General features: G+C 34.0%; 1 long non-coding RNA gene across 1 annotated transcript; it reads right to left on the bottom strand.

Moving 5' to 3' along the window:
• Nucleotides 1-3,229: 3,229 nt before the first annotated feature.
• Nucleotides 3,230-19,491, bottom strand: LOC137406392 (uncharacterized). Its single transcript, XR_010979863.1, has 7 exons — nucleotides 19,399-19,491; nucleotides 18,015-18,071; nucleotides 13,946-14,002; nucleotides 11,318-11,440; nucleotides 10,700-10,813; nucleotides 6,030-6,180; nucleotides 3,230-3,353 (listed from the first exon to the last, which is right to left on the bottom strand). It is a non-coding gene; the product is annotated as an uncharacterized lncRNA (long non-coding RNA).
• Between the last annotated feature and the right edge of the window lie 1,407 nt (nucleotides 19,492-20,898).

Here is a 20,898-nt window from a genome sequence, read left to right as displayed (position 1 = left end):
CAAATCAAAGCCTCTCAGATAATCATTTCATATTGTAAATCATCAACCGATATATTGTTGATGATATTTAAAACTTACTAGTGTTCATATCCTTTGTTTAACGTTACTAGGCGACAGTTTTATAAACGTCTACCGAAAGCGACATAAATTTTGTTTCTTCACGCAACCGGTAAACGACATTTTAGTCGTTTCTCTGCCAAAGGGTTAACAGTAAAATAGTACGTCCAGCAAGTCCAGCAGAATCAAGAAAAGTTTAGACCAACAGAGTTTGCAAGCAAAAAATCTTTTTAACAAATATGCTTCAAGATGTCATTTCTTACAGAAATAATTTTTTCAGTTGTCTAAGCTAGGATTATTAAAAATAAGTCAGCTTGCTTTATAACTCGCATGTTTTTAGACCACTTTGAATTACTCTTGCTAGGTTTAATGTTTTCTTCCAAAATACGCATGATACAACTAAAACACAATTAACACAAAATAATATGTCCTAAGCTCCAACGAACAACATGAGCCTTCAATTGCTGTGCAGACGGCTTTTCTCCAAAAATTGTAATCTATTTGAAGAAGGTTCAATGCTGGGACAAAAAAACATGAAGTTGCCCTTTCGAGGACTTTAAAAAAATTCAAAAAATCTGAGATTATATAGACATTATTAAAGTCCTTTAAATAGCTCAGAAGTTTCTAGTAGAACAGATTTTCAGCCTTGGTTTACACGATTATGGCATGTGCTTTTACAATAAAGTTACTCTGCCATTGGCATGCAAGTGCCACTGCGCCTGTTTGTTACAGTTCGTTTTTGTAACACTATTCAAGAAAACTGAAATAATTACTAGCTCAGGTAAAATTTCCACTTTAATGCTCATATCAACCGATTAAACAATTAAAAACATTCTGGTTAATTGGCAGTAGACATGAATTTGGAGACAAACAAGAAGGTGAAGTAAATAAAAGCAACAAAAGACTGATTGATACTTGTTGTTGCTAACTAACAAGGTGAAAGCGGTGTCTGTCTGACTTTTCATTTATCCATCGTCGGGATACAGTTAGGAAAAATATATATTTTTGATGAGACTAGAGCTCATAACATTCATCTGGGTATATCAATACTCCAATGCTTGCACCAATAGGTAGCTTTCCAATTTTTGGGAGTTTATGAAAGGCTAGTCATTTTTTCTATTTTTTGACACAACTGACATCTTCTAATGGCAAACTAGTTTAACTCTTTTGCTACTGCATAAAATTCTGACCGAATGATTAACCTTCCCAAATTAATTCAAACGGTTTTTCGAAAAAAAGCGATATACCGCTAGTATTTAAGCAATAACTCAAGAATGAAAACAGATATTATTTTACTGTAAAATGCATCTTATTTAAAAGAATGTTCTCTACAAGGTAAGCTTAGAATTGTTTGGTGAATCTCACTCTCGCAATTTTTCTGACGCTTTGTTTGCGATAACGATCTGGTTTTGCCGTTTTGAAAAAATTATTGGAAATTGAATAGTTGAACAAAAATAATGTATATTGGTTGCACCTGACTAGCAAAAAGGTGGTCTCGTGCGAGACCAGACTTTATTAGTCTAGCTAATGTGTAGGTTTCGTAATGAAAAGCAAAGTGAAACCCTATTGAAACGTCAATACACCGGCTTACTGTCTGTACTTAAATTACTGTGAAATGTTAGAATGGTTGAACTGCAAACGAATTATATTAGTTGCACCTGCTTGGAAACAAATTTCTTTAATTGGAGGCATAATTTGATGTGTCTAGCTAATGTGTGGGCTTCCTAATAAAAAAAGTGAAACCCTATTGATAAGCTGATGCATAGGCTTGCGGAAGCAAAAGAGTTAACAATGTACTAAAATCTATAATAGCGAACCCTATACATACTCTTACTGCTCCAGTTCGGCAAGAATGTAAACTATATTTTTAAAGCCAGCTATAAAATTCTCGTCATTGAATTTGAGAATTTGCAGCAACTTGACACTTTACTTCATGTGAAAGTATTTATGTTGCATCAAACAAAAGCTTTACATAAATTATTTTTAGGTGGAGGAATGCAAAGAACGTTATAAGAGGAATGCATTATAAGAGCATTTACTGGACAGATATTCCAACCAGATAAAGTCCAAACTATGCCCATACACTTGAAGTTCATTCTTTGAATTACCATACTGGGATTGAAATTGAAATACGACATAACAGTCAATCAAGAGAACTCCAATTTATTTATCATACAGGAAACAAATACATTATGTTTAGAGAAAAATGCAAGTGTTTTAACAAAAAAAGTTTGAGCCATGTACATGTATATATAGTACGTAAAAAAAACTACTTTTTATTTTGCGATTTCACTTTTCACAAAGAACCAATGTCCCTGTGTATCACGAAAAATGAAGGATAACTGCAAAAGATAGCTATGACAAGCAGAACAGGATTTTGAGCAAAAATTGGATTTATCACAAACAGATTGTAAGTAATACTAATATGCGAGTCAATCTATTAACCAACATGAATGCCATTGAAAGTTATAAAGGGTATAGCATGGGGCAAATTATTAACTCTTTCGCTACCATAAGCCGATGTCACGGCTTCCGAGGTAATATAAGTACAGACCATAAGCCGATGTATTGGCTTATCATGAGGGTTTCACTTTTCTTTTCATTACGGAGCACACACATTAGCTAGACAAATCAAACTCTGTCTCTACCAAAACAATTTGGTTGCCAATCACCCGCAACCAATAGAATAATTTTTAGCCTAACAGTTTCATTTCTACTTATTATCAAAACAGAAAAACCAGATCATTATCGTCATGGCAATAAGAAACACACAGCGTTCATTCAACGCAAAGAAAGCGTCAGAACATTTGTGAGATTGGGACTCACTAAACAGTTTCATAGTTATTTTGTAGAATTTTTTTGAAAAAGATGCATTTAACAGTGAAATGGTAGGTTTTGATTTTTGTGATATTACTTAAATACTAGCTGTATATCAGTTTTTTGAAAATTTGTTTGAATTAATTTTGTTTGGTCAGAAATTGATGTGATAGCAAAAGTGTTAAATGTATTTGCCAAAAATAATATAATTGAATTTTTAAGACTAGAAGTGATTTTTTATCTCTATAATTGTAAAATACCTCTAAAAATACCTCTTTTTTTCACTAAAGCTCATTCTACGTTTCTCAATATTTTGGTCTATAAACACCGTGATTTACCTTCACTAAGTTCTTGTGTCCACTCTCTTCTGACCAGAAACATCCCAAAGATGTATGTAAGCTGTTTGAACCTTAAATTGCCAGTTCTGTAGATAACTTGACTAGCATCAAAGAGGATGCAGGACATGTTATGGCAGCACTCTGCAATGATTCATAACAAAATAGAAATAACAAGTTTTTTTTTAATAGAACCTTTTCCGATTTACATTAACTGTTTTCAACATACGTTTACAGCAAATCGTTTGCAAGTTCATTGATTGCTGCAGAAAAAACAAAAACTGAGCAAGTAGAAGTGTATTTGGTATTCTAGCCCTGACATTCAATCACAGCTTTTATATTCCTCACCGGTGTAGTCTTTAGGCATTAGAAGAGCATGACTTAAGCAATGTGAACAAAATTTCAAAAGCGATCACCAAGTCATGAAATCGATTGTCAGTTGTCTGACCTTGATTTGGACTTGGCTTCTAGATATTATTGTAAGGTAAAGTTTAGAGCTCGTCACCATGGGTGTTAACTGCAAGTTTCTGTTCCTGTCTCAGACGCTACGCTAACCTATAGTTTGTACAAGTGCTATCGCCGGTAAACAGGTAACAGGAATGCAAGAACACGACAACTATAAACATGCAAGGGTGAATAGGAGCTGTGTACATAATTGAAATTAAGCAGTTATTCACAGGGCATAGTCCAATTTGTAAAACATAATAACCAGAACCTGACGTTCAACCAAATTATTGTTAACCTTTTCCACACCGTTCCCGTAAATCTTATGGGCTGAGAGCGCAGTCTCAGCGCACCAAACCCGTAATTGCCATCAGATCTGAGTCTTCGATAGGTATTTTTTAAATTCATTTATTTATTTTAAAAATGGCACTAACATTTTTCATTAATATTTTGAGGAGTTTTAAAAGATATCATACTATGGTTTTGAGGCTGTAATTACTCCCTTCTACGCATGTGCAAAAAGAACACTTTGTTAGAAGTTGAACGGTCTTTATGGAAAGCTGATCATCATGAACGGATGCGATATTTGAAGCGCTATTAAAAAGATTTGTTTACAGGAAGATAACGACAGGTTTGAAAGTGAAGAAGGAGATTTTAGACCAAAAAATGTGAGGAAGCCGATGAAAGTAAAAAAGAGAATCAACAAAATGAATGGGATTGCGAAAGTGAGACTGAAACGGCCGGTGTTGAAACGGCTAATAATGACGGATATCAAAGAGGAGCTGATTTAAAACCAAAATAATTACATTTTGCTAACAGTCTGGCAGGAGTATAAGTTTGAATTCTTAAACAGGTAGGTGTTTTTTATTATTCAAAGCTTTTTAAACATTGGTCACTATAAATATTATTTTGAACGAAACAAATAAATATGGCCTTCAAAAACATTGCGATGCGTCGGAGCCTGTTGATGATAAAGATTTGGCGAGTTGTTTGTTTAGTTTTGCATTTAGGTATTCTCAAAAAGCCTACTATGCTGCCTTACTGGTCCACTGTGACATTCCTTTATTATCTACGCTGATTTTTAATCAATTTAAAAATTGAAAGAAAATTAGAAGCAAGCTTACACTTTATTGACAATTTTGAAGACCCTACTGGCAATAAAATGTTCAAGTTAGAAAAAAATTTGGCCATGACATGCGACTGGTTCTATCCTGTTTTTCACTCTGATAAATTTATATCTGTAGATGAAAGCTTGCTGGCATGGGAAGGATGGCTCAACTTCAGACAGTATATTCCATCTAACAGATCTAAATTTGGAATTAAGTTATTTGCTTTTCGTTGCTGTCTCTGGCTATGTGCACCAGTTGTCTGTATACATTGTCGACGAGCAAGCTGAATGCACTGGCAGCGGAGTCAAAAGTGGAATATATTTGTGCAAGTCATGTTTTGATCTTTACCATGCTAACTAAATTTATTTACAAATGGTATTTTATTGTTTCCGCAAATGCTTCACTGCTTTGTATTGCTAGCATTTTTACATAAATTTGCTAATCTATTGTATTAGTTGTGCATTGGTGTGCTGTATTTGTTGCACACTTTCATCTTCAGAGCAGCAGTCTAATCAAATAGTTCTGTTTTCATATTGTTTTGCAATCTAGTAGTCCATGATTTGCTGTTTCTGCTCATAATAAATGTTACTTCATGTTTTTTGCTGCTTCACCAAATGTGTGAATATAGGCTCACGACTTAATTCTTCTTGCACACAACCGGTTAATGTTTGCTGCAGCACACATGAACCTGTGCATTGACTTTATATGCAAAACTTTTACATAGATCTATAGTCTCAATAAATGCATAAAAACTAGAGCAAAAAATCGTAACTGCATATAATTATATATGTCTAGCTGCCAAGTTTTTGCAAGCTGTGTGGAGGAAAAAATCTCATTCTGCAGGAAAATTTCTCAGCTTCCAGATGCATATTTATTCACAGTTTTGTGCCAATTTGCACAAAAGTTGGAGCAACCTTGTCGGGTGACTGTCTTGCGCTGCTTATGGACAAGGCGTCTTGAGCATTTCCAGTGGCGCTCCCGCTATACATTGGAGCTCATAACTCCACTTTCAATGCTCTTGGACGACTAATTTTTTTTTAAATTGTTGTGAACATATAAATCCATGCAGGAATTATTTATACAACATTGCAAAATTGCTTTTAGTAAATATAAAAACAATTGAAAATGACCAACAAAAATAAAAAAACTCGTCGCTTCAACGAATTGAGAGTTTTGCAGGAAAGCAAATGCAAGCTAGCTACATAAAAAAAATCAGCTTGTCGAGAAATTTCTCAGCATTCTTGTGCATGTTAATTTATGTATCTACCTCAATTTTGATGAAAGTTGATGCAGTTTTTACGCAGTGGTATCGAAGGCTCAAATAACCATAGTAAATGCTCTGGTGCGCTGGGGGAATTCCAGCCGTAAGCCCGCGGTCACTAAAGGGTTAGTAAGAACTCTGCACCAGCTTCATGAAGCTAAAAAGTCATACATAATAGTTACATATATATGGAAAAAGAGACAAACCAAAAAGCAGCAACACTTATTCAATACTAAGAATGATTAACAAAGCTGAGAATATTAACCAGCATAATGCGCAGTAGCACTGACATACATTTGCTGCTTGAATGGTATGTTTCCAACAAAAAAAGCGGGTTCATTTTTTTAAAAAGATTACTACTCCCTAACAAGCAAAATGATAACAAGCCACGGAACTACGAGTTAGCAACCTAGGCAGCTATGTTGTACATGTAATCCAGATGAGTCTATTACGGTTTTTAGCAAGGCAAATAATTAACCAATATTTGAGTGTTCACCAAACTAAATTTTCTTTAATGTGCCATTTTTAGCGGCACAAAGAAATCAAATTTTTGATGATCATTTGCACCGACTTGAGGCAGGTGGTAAGAGTGAAACAAACTAGATTTGTTCGACTTAGTCAAAAGCGTATAAAAGTATTAGGCACAATTAGCCACATCAATACTTGTTACAGAAATATCTATCATACTAAGATAGAGTTTAAAATCATTTCTATGAAAAGCCTGTTGCAGTGGCTTCTTTTTGTCCTGGGAACATTTAAAATCCTTTAATAGAAAATGCAAAACCTATATAAAATATATAGTATAATATAAAATTAAAACTGGTAGCAAATTTATGTTAGCGATAACATATTTTTATTGTAGTTTTACATTAGCACTATTTGTTCTCAACAGTGTGGTAACTACATGATGTATTTAACAAACTAACGTCAACTCCTTTACTACGAAAGGAATTTCTTTACTGCGACATAAGTAATTAGTGACACCTAATTTCTAAAATGAGTCTGTATAAATGGTTATAACTTTAAACCACATGATCTATTAACAGTCTTTTTATAGCAAATTAATCAGTATAATAATACGTTAGTTGATGCCGCGAAAACTATAAAAAATGTGTTGCAGAATGAGAGGGAACACTTTTCGTTCATTTTGAAATTACCGTGAGGTGAGCATAAAACTCGAGTCAGATGATTCATGAATATTATTAGTTTACAATATATTATTACTGATAAAAATAATTACTCTCATCAGCACTATTACTCAATAAAATTACCCAGTCCATAGAACTAAAACTAGTAAAAATTTGTGGCTGTTATGCCTCCGACATGACTGTCATTTCTAAGAAGAAATTGTCATAAAGCAAGTATTCGCAAAGCGAAACTACACTTGGGTTGTAAACATATTTTTATTGGTTCAACATATACAAACAATTGCTTTTTTCATTCAGGTATATATACAGTAAAGTAATTTGTCAATTACTCACTAATCATAAACAATTTGGGTCATGATCTCAGAAACCATGGTTAAATCAGTGGTTTGAGATTGGGAGTTATCTACACTACTCTCAAAAGGAGTGAGTTCACAGCTATTTTGCAAAACAAAATTTTGATTTTACCTCAATTACAGCAGGTTTTATGGTCAATAAACTGAATGCATGTAATTAATGCATGCTGAATGCTGAAACCATTAATGCCAAAACATAGTTCCGAGAAAACAAGTGTTGAAGTTTGAGAAACAAAAACTAATGCACAATTGTGTTTACATTTCAAAATGTCATAGCAACCAATATCAATCAAGATGTTGTGATATTTATCTAGATTTCTGAATTTATATCCAGAAAATTATGCTGAAGTTAAAGATCTAAACAGATTGTAGCTGGTTGTCATAGAAATAGCTGTATATCTAAAAAAAATGTATTACTTATTCAGTTAGTGCAGCTTTATAGTCGGATAACTCAACTTCATGGTTTGCGACTTGACCATGGTTTTTGAGATTGCGACCCATTCGTACAAAAGCTTGACAAAGCCACATCATGCAGCACTTGGTTATGCGAAAACACTTTGACTATCTTTATTGTCCTACTAGGTTCACAGTAGCTCAGGAGTTGAACAATTTGATTCGCACTGAAACAGCTTCGTCAAAAGAAAACAGAAGCAATCAATGTAAAATCTGCTTTGTATTACTTTTACGTCATGCTTTGCTGTATTTGAGAATCATATTGTATACGTGTATAATTAAAAAAAAACAATACCAGAGGTTTCCAAGCTTTTAATATTAATCGAGCTAATTATTATTATAGCTAATTTAATTCTTAAATGATTAAAAAAATAACTGAGACAATTTATGCGTAAATTATTGGTGAGCTTGCAACAAAACTTACATTACAGTTATTTAGTCTCAAACCATTTACCGTATCTTACTCTGTTGTGTTGTAAGTGCAAAATATGGGGAAAAGTGATCACAAGGTCTTAAAAGATCAAAAGCAAACAGTTAATCGCAGCCATCACAAAAACGTCATAGGTTGGAATCCCTTTACGAAACGGCTAAAATGGGGTGTAAGTTGCGCAGTGATGGCTTCTGTTTAAACTTTTTTGCAACCTCATTTGTCAAAATATTTTTACAAATTTACCTCATGTATTCAATAAATCATGTCTATTGTCCTTAGGTGACTATTTCCTGATCATTGTAATGCTGTCACTTTGAGCACTGATATCTCAAAACCTCGCCTAAAAATTATTTTATTTTTTAACTTTAGTTCGAAGGAATGTATACCATCCTCTGATGACATGAGGAGCCTGTTGGTCACCTGCGATTGTCAAAGGATTCTGCAGAAATTGTTCATGCTTTTTGACAGGAATTATGGGTCACATGATCAAATTACGACAAAAAAATTACACCAAGCTGAAAAAATTGTAAAGTAGCGAGCATTTATAATTGAGCATGTATATTTGATGAGAGCTTCCCGGTAGAACCCGAAGTGTTTGTCATAAACTAGTGCTACGAGACGTTTTATACCGAGGCTGTGATTGGCCTTTAATTTTACGTGATAACACTGCATGTCAGAACAATAACTACATTGAGTTGAGTACGTAATCAAAATACAGGGATTCTAACCTACGATGTTTTCCTGATGGCTGCGATTAACTGTTCATTTTTGAGCTTTTAAGAGCTTGTAATTACCATTCTACAAATTCTGCACCTACAACCCAGTAGAGTAAGACATGGTGAATTTTTTGATACCAAATAACTGTAATGTAAATTTTGTTGCGAGTCGACCTTTAAATGCAACTGCATTTTGACAGCATGTTTATAAGCAGGCTTGATGTAAGAAACAGAGTAAGAGTCATACCACAAGTTCATGATTATTGTGGATCATGTCCACAAATTATTACTTCACTCTTCAATATGTTGAAAATGCTAAGAGGGGTTAAAAACTTATTGATCTTGCTGGAAAATAGGAAATTTGAATTGCCACTTGATGTTATAAAAAAATTGCTAAAAATATTTGATGACCAGAATTCACAATAGCACTTTTAATTGTATCATAGTTTGGAAAACACAATAAATTATTATTATTAAATAGGAAAATTTAATTGCCACTTGATGTTATAAAAAAATGCTAAAAACATTTGATGACCAGGATTCACAAGAGCACTTTTAATTGTATCATAGTTTGGAAAACATAATATTATTACATGAACAGAAAACTCCAGAATTTAGGTGAGCAAGAGTGTTGCCTAAAACGGTTAATACAAGTTGTTTTTTAGTTATAGCTAAAAAGCCAGTGTGCCTGGTAGTGATATGGTAGCATCATTACCATATCGTTCTATATAGAACAACGTAATACACTATTTATTAGAATACAACATATTTTGGTATACAAATCGCTATTCTCATAAATGTAATGGCTTTTGTTAAAGACCTAACTTTCACCAATGAATGAAGTGTGCCCTCAGGTTAGCATGGCCCCTATTTTTGAACCCGCCGCCTATGAGATTTTTTATATACACATCAATCAACAGAAAATTTTACATCTAAAGATGCGAACAAAAAGCTAAAAGTGTGTTGCAGTGTGAGCTCGGCCGTGTTCTTGGCCTCTTTTGCTAATAAAATAGGAAGCAATCAGTAATCCATTAATCAATTAATCAATTAATCAGCTACTCACTAAAAAAAGTGTTTTGTACGGAAAACTTTGTAAGAGCCATAGAACATTGATCTTGGCTAAACGCGTACGTTGTGCTGAGCTGCACTGCACAGCCTGTTGTATGCACTCAGTTAATGGACTATGTACAAACCTGCTTGTGTTTTAAAACGTTTCAATTCTGAGAACCCAAATTAAACTCATTAAAAAAATCAGTCAAACTTTGCAAAAATGGTTAATATTTTTATATTAACATTTAAATATTAATATTTAATAATAATATTTTAATAAACTTTATACTAAATTTATACATAGTTGAAATACTGTACATAAATATAAAAAAACGGATAATTTGTACATACAACTTCATACATTAGTATTTTGCATCCTAACTATTGTTTTAGTTATTTTTTTGATTGCCAGTGCTATGGTATTTTGGTTTAGCCAACTGCCCAATGTAATTAATGACTGCAGTCTCCAGAGCCAACTATAATCATCAAAAGATCAAGACTAAAAAACAAGGGCTCATAAACTCACCCTTTAGCTTTTTTAAAAACTTGTAGACCGATATGATTGGTTCTATGAGGAAATGATCGAGGGACTATAGTTCGGTGTGGAGAGCTCATCTTTATTCTCCAGATCAAACAACTTCTACAAAAGTAAAATGTTTGTAACATAATATTAAGTAAGAAAGTTGATGACCACTTTATGCATTGAGCCTCTGACCACCTTTTATTTGGTATTTGCAGACATGTTGAAAGTGGGCTACCGTTAAACCTATATTTGAATGCTAACTCTATTTTAATGGTACTGCTATTTGAGACCACTTAAAGCAATTGTTTGAAAAATTGAGGGCCATTTTTATTGAAGGATGGGAGTAGGACTGAAATATAGAGTGTTGTTGCATCAAAATAGATGCGTTATGGTATTTTTTTGAGGTATTATTATCGCGTTTATCAAAAGTTAAAAAAAAAGTTTGGGGTATCGATCAAGTCTAAAATAAATTAAAATTATACCGCAAAAAGGTTCACTTTATGCAAAGAAATTCAAAGCAACAGACAAATGGCAACAAGTGTTGAAACTAATGTGTTGAAAGGTCTATGCGAGGTCATTGAGTAAAAAGCTTATTAAGTGAACTAGTTAAGGATGACCTACCAGCCCTTGAAAATCAGGTTGGTTACGCATCCAATGACTGGGAAGAAGCGTTGAACTAGCATTTGAGATCTGTTCATCATTGTAACATCTCTCAGGAAAGATGACTTTAATGACTACGTAGGCCTAAACAGATAACAAACTACTGATCCACAACCAGTTGATATGTTGGTGGACATGCCGATAAATTTGATATAGGCATACATAAAGTGCTTGCCAACTGGAAAGCAATACATGAGCTGTTATGGATGAGCAGCTTTCAATGCAAGCAGCTGGGCAAATGGCTTTGTACTAGCCTTTGTTATGAAATATTACCCAAGCCTGTGTCAGTAGACAGCTCGCACCTCTGGTAGTTAAAGTGCTAAAATTTTCAAATAAATTAAGTAATTCCATGTCAATAAGATAATACCATAGTCGTTAAATATAAATATAAACTTGTAAAAATTCATGAATTGATGATATGTCAAGTTTTAACGCTTTGATCCTTGCCGATCTTATCAATGCGTGTCAGTAAACCTGGGCAATATTTTCAGCGATCCAAAGAATAGTATAATGATATTTGATCAAACACTAGTAAAAAACCTACCACCGATGTCATCAAACAGAAAAAAATGGTATTTCACCATTGTTCGGGCTGAAACTATAAACTTTTGTACAATTTTAAAAACTCGTAAAAAAATTTACAGATCATATCCATCCAGCACACGCTCATCATCATTTCATGACTCAAAATATACTGGAAAAATATAGTTAGTAAAACATTTTCCACCTACAACACAACAAAGTAAGACTTGGTTAATCTTTCCATACTAAATAACTGTAATATAAATTTTGATGCAAGTAAACCTTTAACTCTTTCACTACCACATTAAAATCTTACCGAATGAATATTCTGCCCAAATTAATGAACCAACTTTTTGAAAAGCTGATATACCGCTAGTAATTAAGCAATATCTCGAGAATAAAAGCAGATATCGCTTTACTGTAAAATGCATCCTATTCAAAACAAAATTTTCTACAAGATAATTACAAGGTGATTTTTACTCTTGTACAATATCGAACGTTTTATTTGTGTTGAACGAACGCAGTGTGTTTTTCCTTGCTATGACGATAACGATCTGGTTTCACCGTTTTGAAAAATAATTAGAAATGGATTAGTTGAAACAAAAATTTTTTAGGTGCACGTGATTGGCAACACAATTGTTTCACTGGAGACAAATTTTGATTGGTCTAGCTAATGTGTAGGCTTCGCAATGAAAAGAAAAGTGAAACCCTATTGATAAGCCGATATATCGTTTTACGGTCACTACATTTATCACCGCGATTTGTTGACAATATTTAGCTAAAAATATTTACATTGATAGCAAGTAGTTGGCAACAAGGTTGTTTCACTGGAGACAAAATTTGATTAGTCTAGCTGTTCTATAGGCTTCATAATTAAAAGAAAAGTGAAACCATATTGAAAAGCCGATATATGGCTTACGGCCTGTACTTGAACTACCACTAAAGCCGATATATGGCTTACGGCCTGTACTTGAACTACCACTAAAGCTGATATATGGCTTACGGCCTGTACTTGAACTACCACTAAAGCCGATATATGGCTTACGGCCTGTACTTGAACTACCACTAAAGCTGATATATGGCTTACGGCCTGTACTTGAACTACCACTAAAGCCGATATATGGCTTACGGCCTGTACTTGAACTACCACTAAAGCCGATATATGGCTTACGGCCTGTACTTGAACTACCACTAAAGCCGATATATGGCTTACGGCCTGTACTTGAACTACCACTAAAGCCGATATATGGCTTACGGCCTGTACTTGAACTACCACTAAAGCCGATATATGGCTTACGGCCTGTACTTGAACTACCACTAAAGCCGATATATGGCTTACGGCCTGTACTTGAACTACCACTAAAGCCGATATATGGCTTACGGCCTTTACTTGAACTACCACTAAAGCTGATATATGGCTTACGGCCTGTACTTGAACTACCACTAAAGCCGATATATGGCTTACGGCCTGTACTTGAACTACCACTAAAGCCGATATATGGCTTACGGCCTGTACTTGAACTACCACTAAAGCCGATATATGGCTTACGGCCTGTACTTGAACTACCACTAAAGCTGATATATGGCTTACGGCCTGTACTTGAACTACCACTAAAGCTGATATATCGGCTTACGGTAGCGAAAGAGTTAAAACCAGTCTTTATTTTCATTGGAGGGTCAGTGAATGTCTCAATAGCTTAAAACCTTCCAGTTAGCAAAACCAGAATACATTGAAATCAAGGCTCAGAGGCTAACCATGAGACTAAACCATAAAAATACTCATTTTAATATTATCACCAGAACTATATTGAATGCAAATTTTGATTTTTTGTAATAACAGAGAAAAACTATTCTAAGTAGTAACTCTATGTTGTTATTATTGTTATATGAAACAATACCATTTTAAAGTTCTTGTTGGCATAAGTAACAGTAAAAAAAACAACAAGAAAGGCGCACAGCTAATGGCTAAGTCCTGGCAGTTGTTGTCTAAATTAGAGACCATATGAATGCAAACCTGGAAAGAAAATATGGATAAAAGTTAGATCGTTTTATCTGGTCAGTACATACCTGCAATCAAGAGCAAGCCAGGCATTGTAGCATTATTACGAAACTCAATATCGGACTCTACAAGAAAAACGACAATTGATTAGCATCCATTTATGTTGGCAAGTTAGACAGTACATCACCAGTTAGACAAAGACATGAGTAATGAGTGTAACCAGTGCCAGCATGTGGTTTACAGCGATTGATGAGATTAGCTCTTTCTCTGAACTAAACAGCAAACAGGTATGAGATTACATAATGCCATACACTCAGCTATATACAAAGGGGTGTTTAAATAATGCTTCTTACTAGTTTAAGACCTTTATTTCTTGAACGGGGTTCTATGTTTGGCTCTGAAAGCTAAAGCTCGAGACAAAAACTTGCAAACTAGCATATTAATGTGTATACGAAGAGCTTCACGATTTTGCATGTACCTGTATCATGGTTCGTTAGACAATCTTCAACAAAATGTTTACAAACAAAAGCAAGGCTAAGTCAAAATAGTCATTTTCTCTCAAATAATATCTGCTACTGTGAATGTTTACATAACCAGATAAACTCATTCGCACCCATGCGCGAGTTAACGCAAGTTAACATGCGTATTTATAACATTGTCAGGCACTCAACGCGTGTTTACTCGCGTCTGAAATTTACCAACTCTTTGCATCATTATTTTTTAGTTATAAAATAATACTTTTAATTCGCTATAAAGAAAAATTTCTGGCCAATCAGACAAACTTTAAAATATGCTTCTGTGACATCTCCAACAAAAGTTATAACCCGATTAGTACACCTATCTCAATATCTACCAAAACCGGAAATCATCATGCTGACTTGAAATTTTATCGTTTGTGATAATCTTTTTTCAACTTCAGCAGTAAATATGCAGATCAAAAAGTGGTAAGACACTGAAAGACTGCATAAATCAAATTAAAGTATTATTTTTAATGTTTCAAAGTTTCTATTAACTTTTAATTTTGCCAATTTGAATCGTTATGCTCGAATAAAAATGCATTCTTCACGCTGCCAGCTGTAGTCAGACTGACGTTATCTTTCAGTTTCGATAGGATCATATTGGTTCTGAGAGCTGTCTATGATATCTGAAAAGTCAAGAACAGAGTTATTGAACATATTTTTATTATTTGAAACATTTTCATGAAGTTTTATTCGTGTTATATTGGCATATAGATTTGCTATGCATTTGTTTGAAGAAAAAATTCAAAGTTTCTCGTTGGGAAAAATTTGAAGTTTCATGATTTTCGTGTTCGTGACTAACTACATCTGTATAAATAATCTTTATAACTATGTATTGTCTGTAATAAATATCTAATTTCAGTCAAACTTAGTATATTTTGCAATTTTTATGGTGCAAATCTAACTTTGTTTCAGCAAATGACATTTTTTTGAAAATTGGAAATTTCCTAAAACTACCTTCTTTGATGCATGAATCTACATAAAAGGAATACGAGTTGTTTGTATGAATATAATATAATTTGAAAACGGAGATTTGGCTGGTTCTTGTGAAATTTAAATGAGTAAATTATCTTAAGTTTGTTTTTTGTAGTAGTAATTTGAATTACGGCAACTTTCCGAAAATCAGCGGTATCTGGGGCAAATCGCCTAAAAATTAGGCAGGTGCGAATGAATTAATATCATTCAATAAAATCAATAATATGTAAATCCGCGACAAAGAGTTTTTCTCATGTCATGCATATCTAATACGCTTCACAAAGCCCTGCAATTATCAGTTCCTGTAAATCACTTGACATTTCTACCGCTTGCTTCAGCTTTTATGACTATTATTGCTTCAGCTTTAGCTATTATTGGCTTGCGTGCTCTGGTGGGTTCTTGTCCCAGCTTAGTGCTTTATGTATGTACGAAGATGTTGGTTCTAGTGTTTCCGATCAAGTTTTATTATTCACAGGTGTGTTTTGCCACTCTCTAGCTAGCTCTGCCCTTTAAGCCTGACTCTTATTCGCTCCGAGAGCCACATAATGCGTGTATAATGAGTCTGTGATAATATTGCAAAATACTAGATAAACCGCAGTGAAAACATTGGCCTTGCCTTCAATGTGGCAGCAGTGAATAACAACCCTGTCATATTTAGCCATACCATGTCAATTACCTTTTTTGGTCGCTATAACTTTATCTCTATCTCTTTCTTCAAGTATATGGAACAATTCAAGTACTGTTCCATATACTTAAATTGTAATTACAGGTGAAAATGATTTTCTATCATTTTGCAGGTACAACTACAAAAACATTGAATCTTAAATCCAAAGAATAGACAGTAAACTTTTAAAAACACTACCCTGCTCAAACTTAATTTAGCAAGTAGCATTGACTGAAACATGTTAGATATCCAGTGTTATATTTCAGCAGCCTAATTTAATCCATAACACCAGAATAGTAATTGTGATATTAAAATACAATTATAATTATTTCCATAGATGCATTAGTCCATAGCAGGCATAGTTGTTGAGTATCGCACATCTTTCAAGCGACTAATCCCAACATTTATTCATTGTGCTTCAATAATTCATGTGCCAAACTCGAACTCAGAAGTCAAAATTCTAGCAAACATGATAAAAATACTCAAACTTTCTAATGCCAAAAATTGAGAGAAGATAAACTCACATTTCCAGTGAGTATAATTACTCAGGACAAATATTAGGGGAGAAGTGGGATATATGGAAACAGGGGATACATAGGTATCCCATTATTAGAAATTGTTTACTTTATTTTAGTTTTCTATTGCTTGTATAATATTGTCCAATCCAAAAATAGGTCACTGCTGCCATCTTAGTTTCTGTCAAAGTGAAAATGTCAAGCATGGAGGTAAGTTACCTTTCATCAGTACTGTTTCGTAAATTTACTTAATATTCTAGCAGGTTTAACATGCAGCAAATGAATGACGTTTACTCAAATTTTTGTTTTTAACATAAATAAACATCTTTTAACCGATTTGAGACAAAATTTTAAACTAATCTGTAAATAACTTGAGAGTTATGGCACTTTACAAAAGTTATAAGCTGGGTATACATGGGCCATTAAGGATGAGGGTAGTTGGACCAGTTGGCCCAACTAATCTACTGCAATGCAAGCGCAAAAACGGATAGATGGGTCAAGCGGCCAAGTATAATTTTATCATAACCCATTCAATTTACGCTTTTAGCCAATACCATAGTTTTATAAAAAGAAAGCAGCAAAAATCTATACGTCAAATAATGTTATGGGTAGTGCTGTAATAAGATATTAAATGAAAAGCTTTCAGTTATATGTATAGCCTAAGATCATGAAATTTGCCCTTATGCCCAAGTTTCTTTAAGTGGTGGCCTCTGAATCCTCCATACTGACCCATGCATCTTTCTTCAAAGATAGATGGCCCATTGACTTTACTATATGAAATTATTTGAATGCAGTTGAGAGAGCAAAAGTAAAACCATGTTCACCGATGCACTTAACCAAGCTCTAAGAGCATGCAAAATTATAAATACAACGCAAAAAAACCTTAGTTATTTCATATTAAAAATGTAACTCTTTTATTGGCTCAAGTATCCTACTTCTCACTTACTATGCACTAACAAAAACCAACCACAATACAAGGACAGCACAACACAGAATGGGTAAGGTCTGTTGGTTAGGTTATTGAAAGCTGGCTGAAATCATCATTGTTAAAGACAGGGTTTATCTCTATACGAGGGTCAGTGTATGTCTCAATAGCTCAAAACTTTTAAATTAGACAAAAACAGAATACATTTAACTCAAGGTTCAGAGGATAACCAGGATACTACACCATGAAAATATTCATTTCAATGTTATGACTAGAACTATATCGGTTGCTAAATGATTTTTGGTAATTACAGAGAAAAACTATTTTAAATTGTACTCTTTTTGCTATTATCATTACTATATAAAAACAATGTGAATATTAAATTTTCTGTTGGCATAAGTAACGATAACAAAACAACAAGAAAAGTGCACAGCTAAAGGCTAAGTCGTCGCAGTTGTTGTCTAAATTAGAGACCATATAAATGAAAGCCTGGAAAAAAAATGAAAAAAAGTCAGATTGTTTTATCTTGTCAGTACATACCTGCAACCAAGAGCAAGCCAGGCATTATAGCATTATTACGAAACACAATGTCACACTCTACAAGAAAAAAAGACATTTGATTATTAGCATGCATTTATGTGGACCAAGTTAGAGAGTACATCACAAGTTACACAAAGACACATGAGTAATGCATGTAGCCAGTGCCAGCCAACAGAGACAGTGATTGTTGACACCCTGTTGACAGTGATTGATGAGATTAGCTCTTTCTCTGAGCTAAACAGCCAACAGGTATGAGATTACATAATGCCATACACTAAGCTATATACAAAGAGATGTTTAATTAATGCTTGTTACTAGTTTATGACCTTTATTGCTTGAACTGGGTTCTATGTCTGGCTCTGAAAGCTAAAGCTAGCTGGAGGCAATACATGTCCCGCAGGATACTGGAGAAATATCAAGCAAATTTTGGTCATTGAGTTTTCTGATGATAGGCTACACGCAAATTCGTTGCAAACTAGCATAATAATGGGTATACGAAAAGCTTAATTATTTTTAATGTACCTGTTTCATGTTTGGTTAGTCAATCTTCAAAAAATGTTTTAAAAAAAAACAAGGCTTATGGCAAAATATATATTTCCCCTTAAAGAATATATGCTACAGTCAATGTTTACATAACCACATTAATTATATCAATCAATAATATAAACATCTGCAGCAACAGATTTTCCTCATGCCATGTGTATCTAATACGCTTCACAAAGCTTTGCTAGCAAAGCTTTGCTGGCACTTAGTTCTAGGCTTCTAGCATTATAAAACGTTTATTTTACATGAATTTTTTTGTCTTGAATCTCTATACCGAAAGGTTAACTACTGCTAACCTTTGCCTTGAAACGGTAGCTTTGATTAGCATATAGTAGGCCTACGGAACTAATTTTTGTATGAGTATTACAATATAAATTATATATTCTTTCAGAATTCAATTAAAAACTCTTTCTGTAAACCATTTTTAATTAAACTTTTGTTATAGATCTTTGAATCACTTGAATTTTTGAGAAGTTGGAAAAATTTGGGATTTTAAGGATATAACGTAAAGCATGCATCCGACAACCAGCTAGCAATGGAAAATTATTCAGTGATGCATATCTACCAATGTCTACCAATGATCGCAACACTCGATTCCTGAAAATCGCTTGACATATGAGCTTGACTTGACTTAGGTATGAAGCAAATGTTAAGCTACAGTCATCCAAGCTTTCATTGAAAGTCGTATATTTTTGTTACTTTGGATGAGCGACAACAACAAATCCTGTAGCCCAATGTAGTCCCCAAAGTTCAAGGTAAAGTAAAATCTGAAGCAAAAGCACACATACCTGCTGCTTTCATTATCTGTTTCATTTCTTAAATACAGTTTTATCCTACTCACGTTGGTCTAAATCAGAAACTTGCAGCCACATAGATCTTCTGCCAGCTCAGTTGTCCTCCATTGATAATACTTGCACTAAAAAGCGTTGCTGACTTGAGATGAGTTAAATGAGCTAGATTTGAAGCTTAGATTCGATCCCGAGTGCACTCCGAGTTCACGCAAGCGATAGTAAATCCTACAGAAAGAAATGTGGTTATCAGCACCATTAAATTAGGTGTATGCCCATACGCAGCTACATAATTTGTTTAATTTTTTGGCTGTTGGATAAATGAAGACTCAGGGTTTACACAGCTGTCTGCAGGTTTGAAGCAGGCCTTACCTTAGCCTATGCAGAAAAAGTATTGTAACTCTTTGATGATTTCAATATAACAGAGAGAGTTTACTATCAGGCTTGTACATTTTTGATGGTTTTAATTTATACGCTACGCTACAGCACGTACACTAATATGTATAGACAATATACATATATGTTTAAAACAATAGCTGGGAGAGACTTGCCAAATTATTGGTTTAAAAGGCAATGATGAAAGCGTGCATAAATTTGAGCACAATTTTTAAAAAACAGTATTTTTGTATTGTATAACATGTTCTAGGACATACAAGTTTGAACCATACAAGTGATTTTAATGCCTTGCCAACCCCTTTTGGTAATCTCTGCTATCTGGTATGCCTATGGGATTTATTTGAAGATCTTAGGCTTTCTGCAATGCTTAAAAAACAGCACACATTTCACAAGCTATTGGCAAGCGAAATGCATCATGACTAACTGCTTGTCAATGAGAGAAGTTTAAAAAACACTAACATTAAGCGGCAATGAATTTTTTTTTCAAATCAGTCAATTTGAAGTTAATTACGTGATTGCAGCAACATGCCCTATCTAGGGCAACAAGCCATAATGGAGAGCTAGATTTAATGATGAGAAGTTGTGGTTCATGTGACTCTATTTAACCCAACTGGCTCAATGTGAAGTCTGCATTGTGAACTACATGACATGTAAATCAATATAAAACAGTTGCAAATACTTCTAACAGATTAAAATATACATATTGGTGCAAATGTTTTAGAGGCAGCTCAAGTGAATAGAATTAGCCATAAATTGTAAAATAAACATGAAATCAGAAATAGGCAGTGAATGTAACAAATATTAATGTGTGTAAAAGTTCAACAGTTTGCTAAAAATGAAATACACAAAATAATTGAGAAAAAATTGCCTTGTTGCCTTCTGTGGCTCGTCTTGGTAGAATAAAATTGAAAATATTGTAGACTTTGAAACTTAAAAAAAAAACTTTATAAACTTAGAAGCTTTATCACCAATAGGGTAAGCTTGTTAAGCCATATTGCTCAGGACAACAACTGCCGCTTTACTGACCAGGTCTAGAGGAGACAGTAGACCAAGATGAGCCGAGAATGCGTAAAACTAAACAGAATTAGTGCACATCTCGGTGCCTAAAATAGTCCCAGTCTCAGCCACACCAATCGCAGCAGAAGCAGCAGCAGCTC

Source organism: Watersipora subatra, chromosome 10 (assembly GCF_963576615.1).
Source record: "Watersipora subatra chromosome 10, tzWatSuba1.1, whole genome shotgun sequence".
Taxonomy (NCBI): domain Eukaryota; kingdom Metazoa; phylum Bryozoa; class Gymnolaemata; order Cheilostomatida; family Watersiporidae; genus Watersipora; species Watersipora subatra.
Note: the sequence above shows the minus strand (reverse complement) of the source record. Positions and strands in the feature narration are given on the sequence as shown.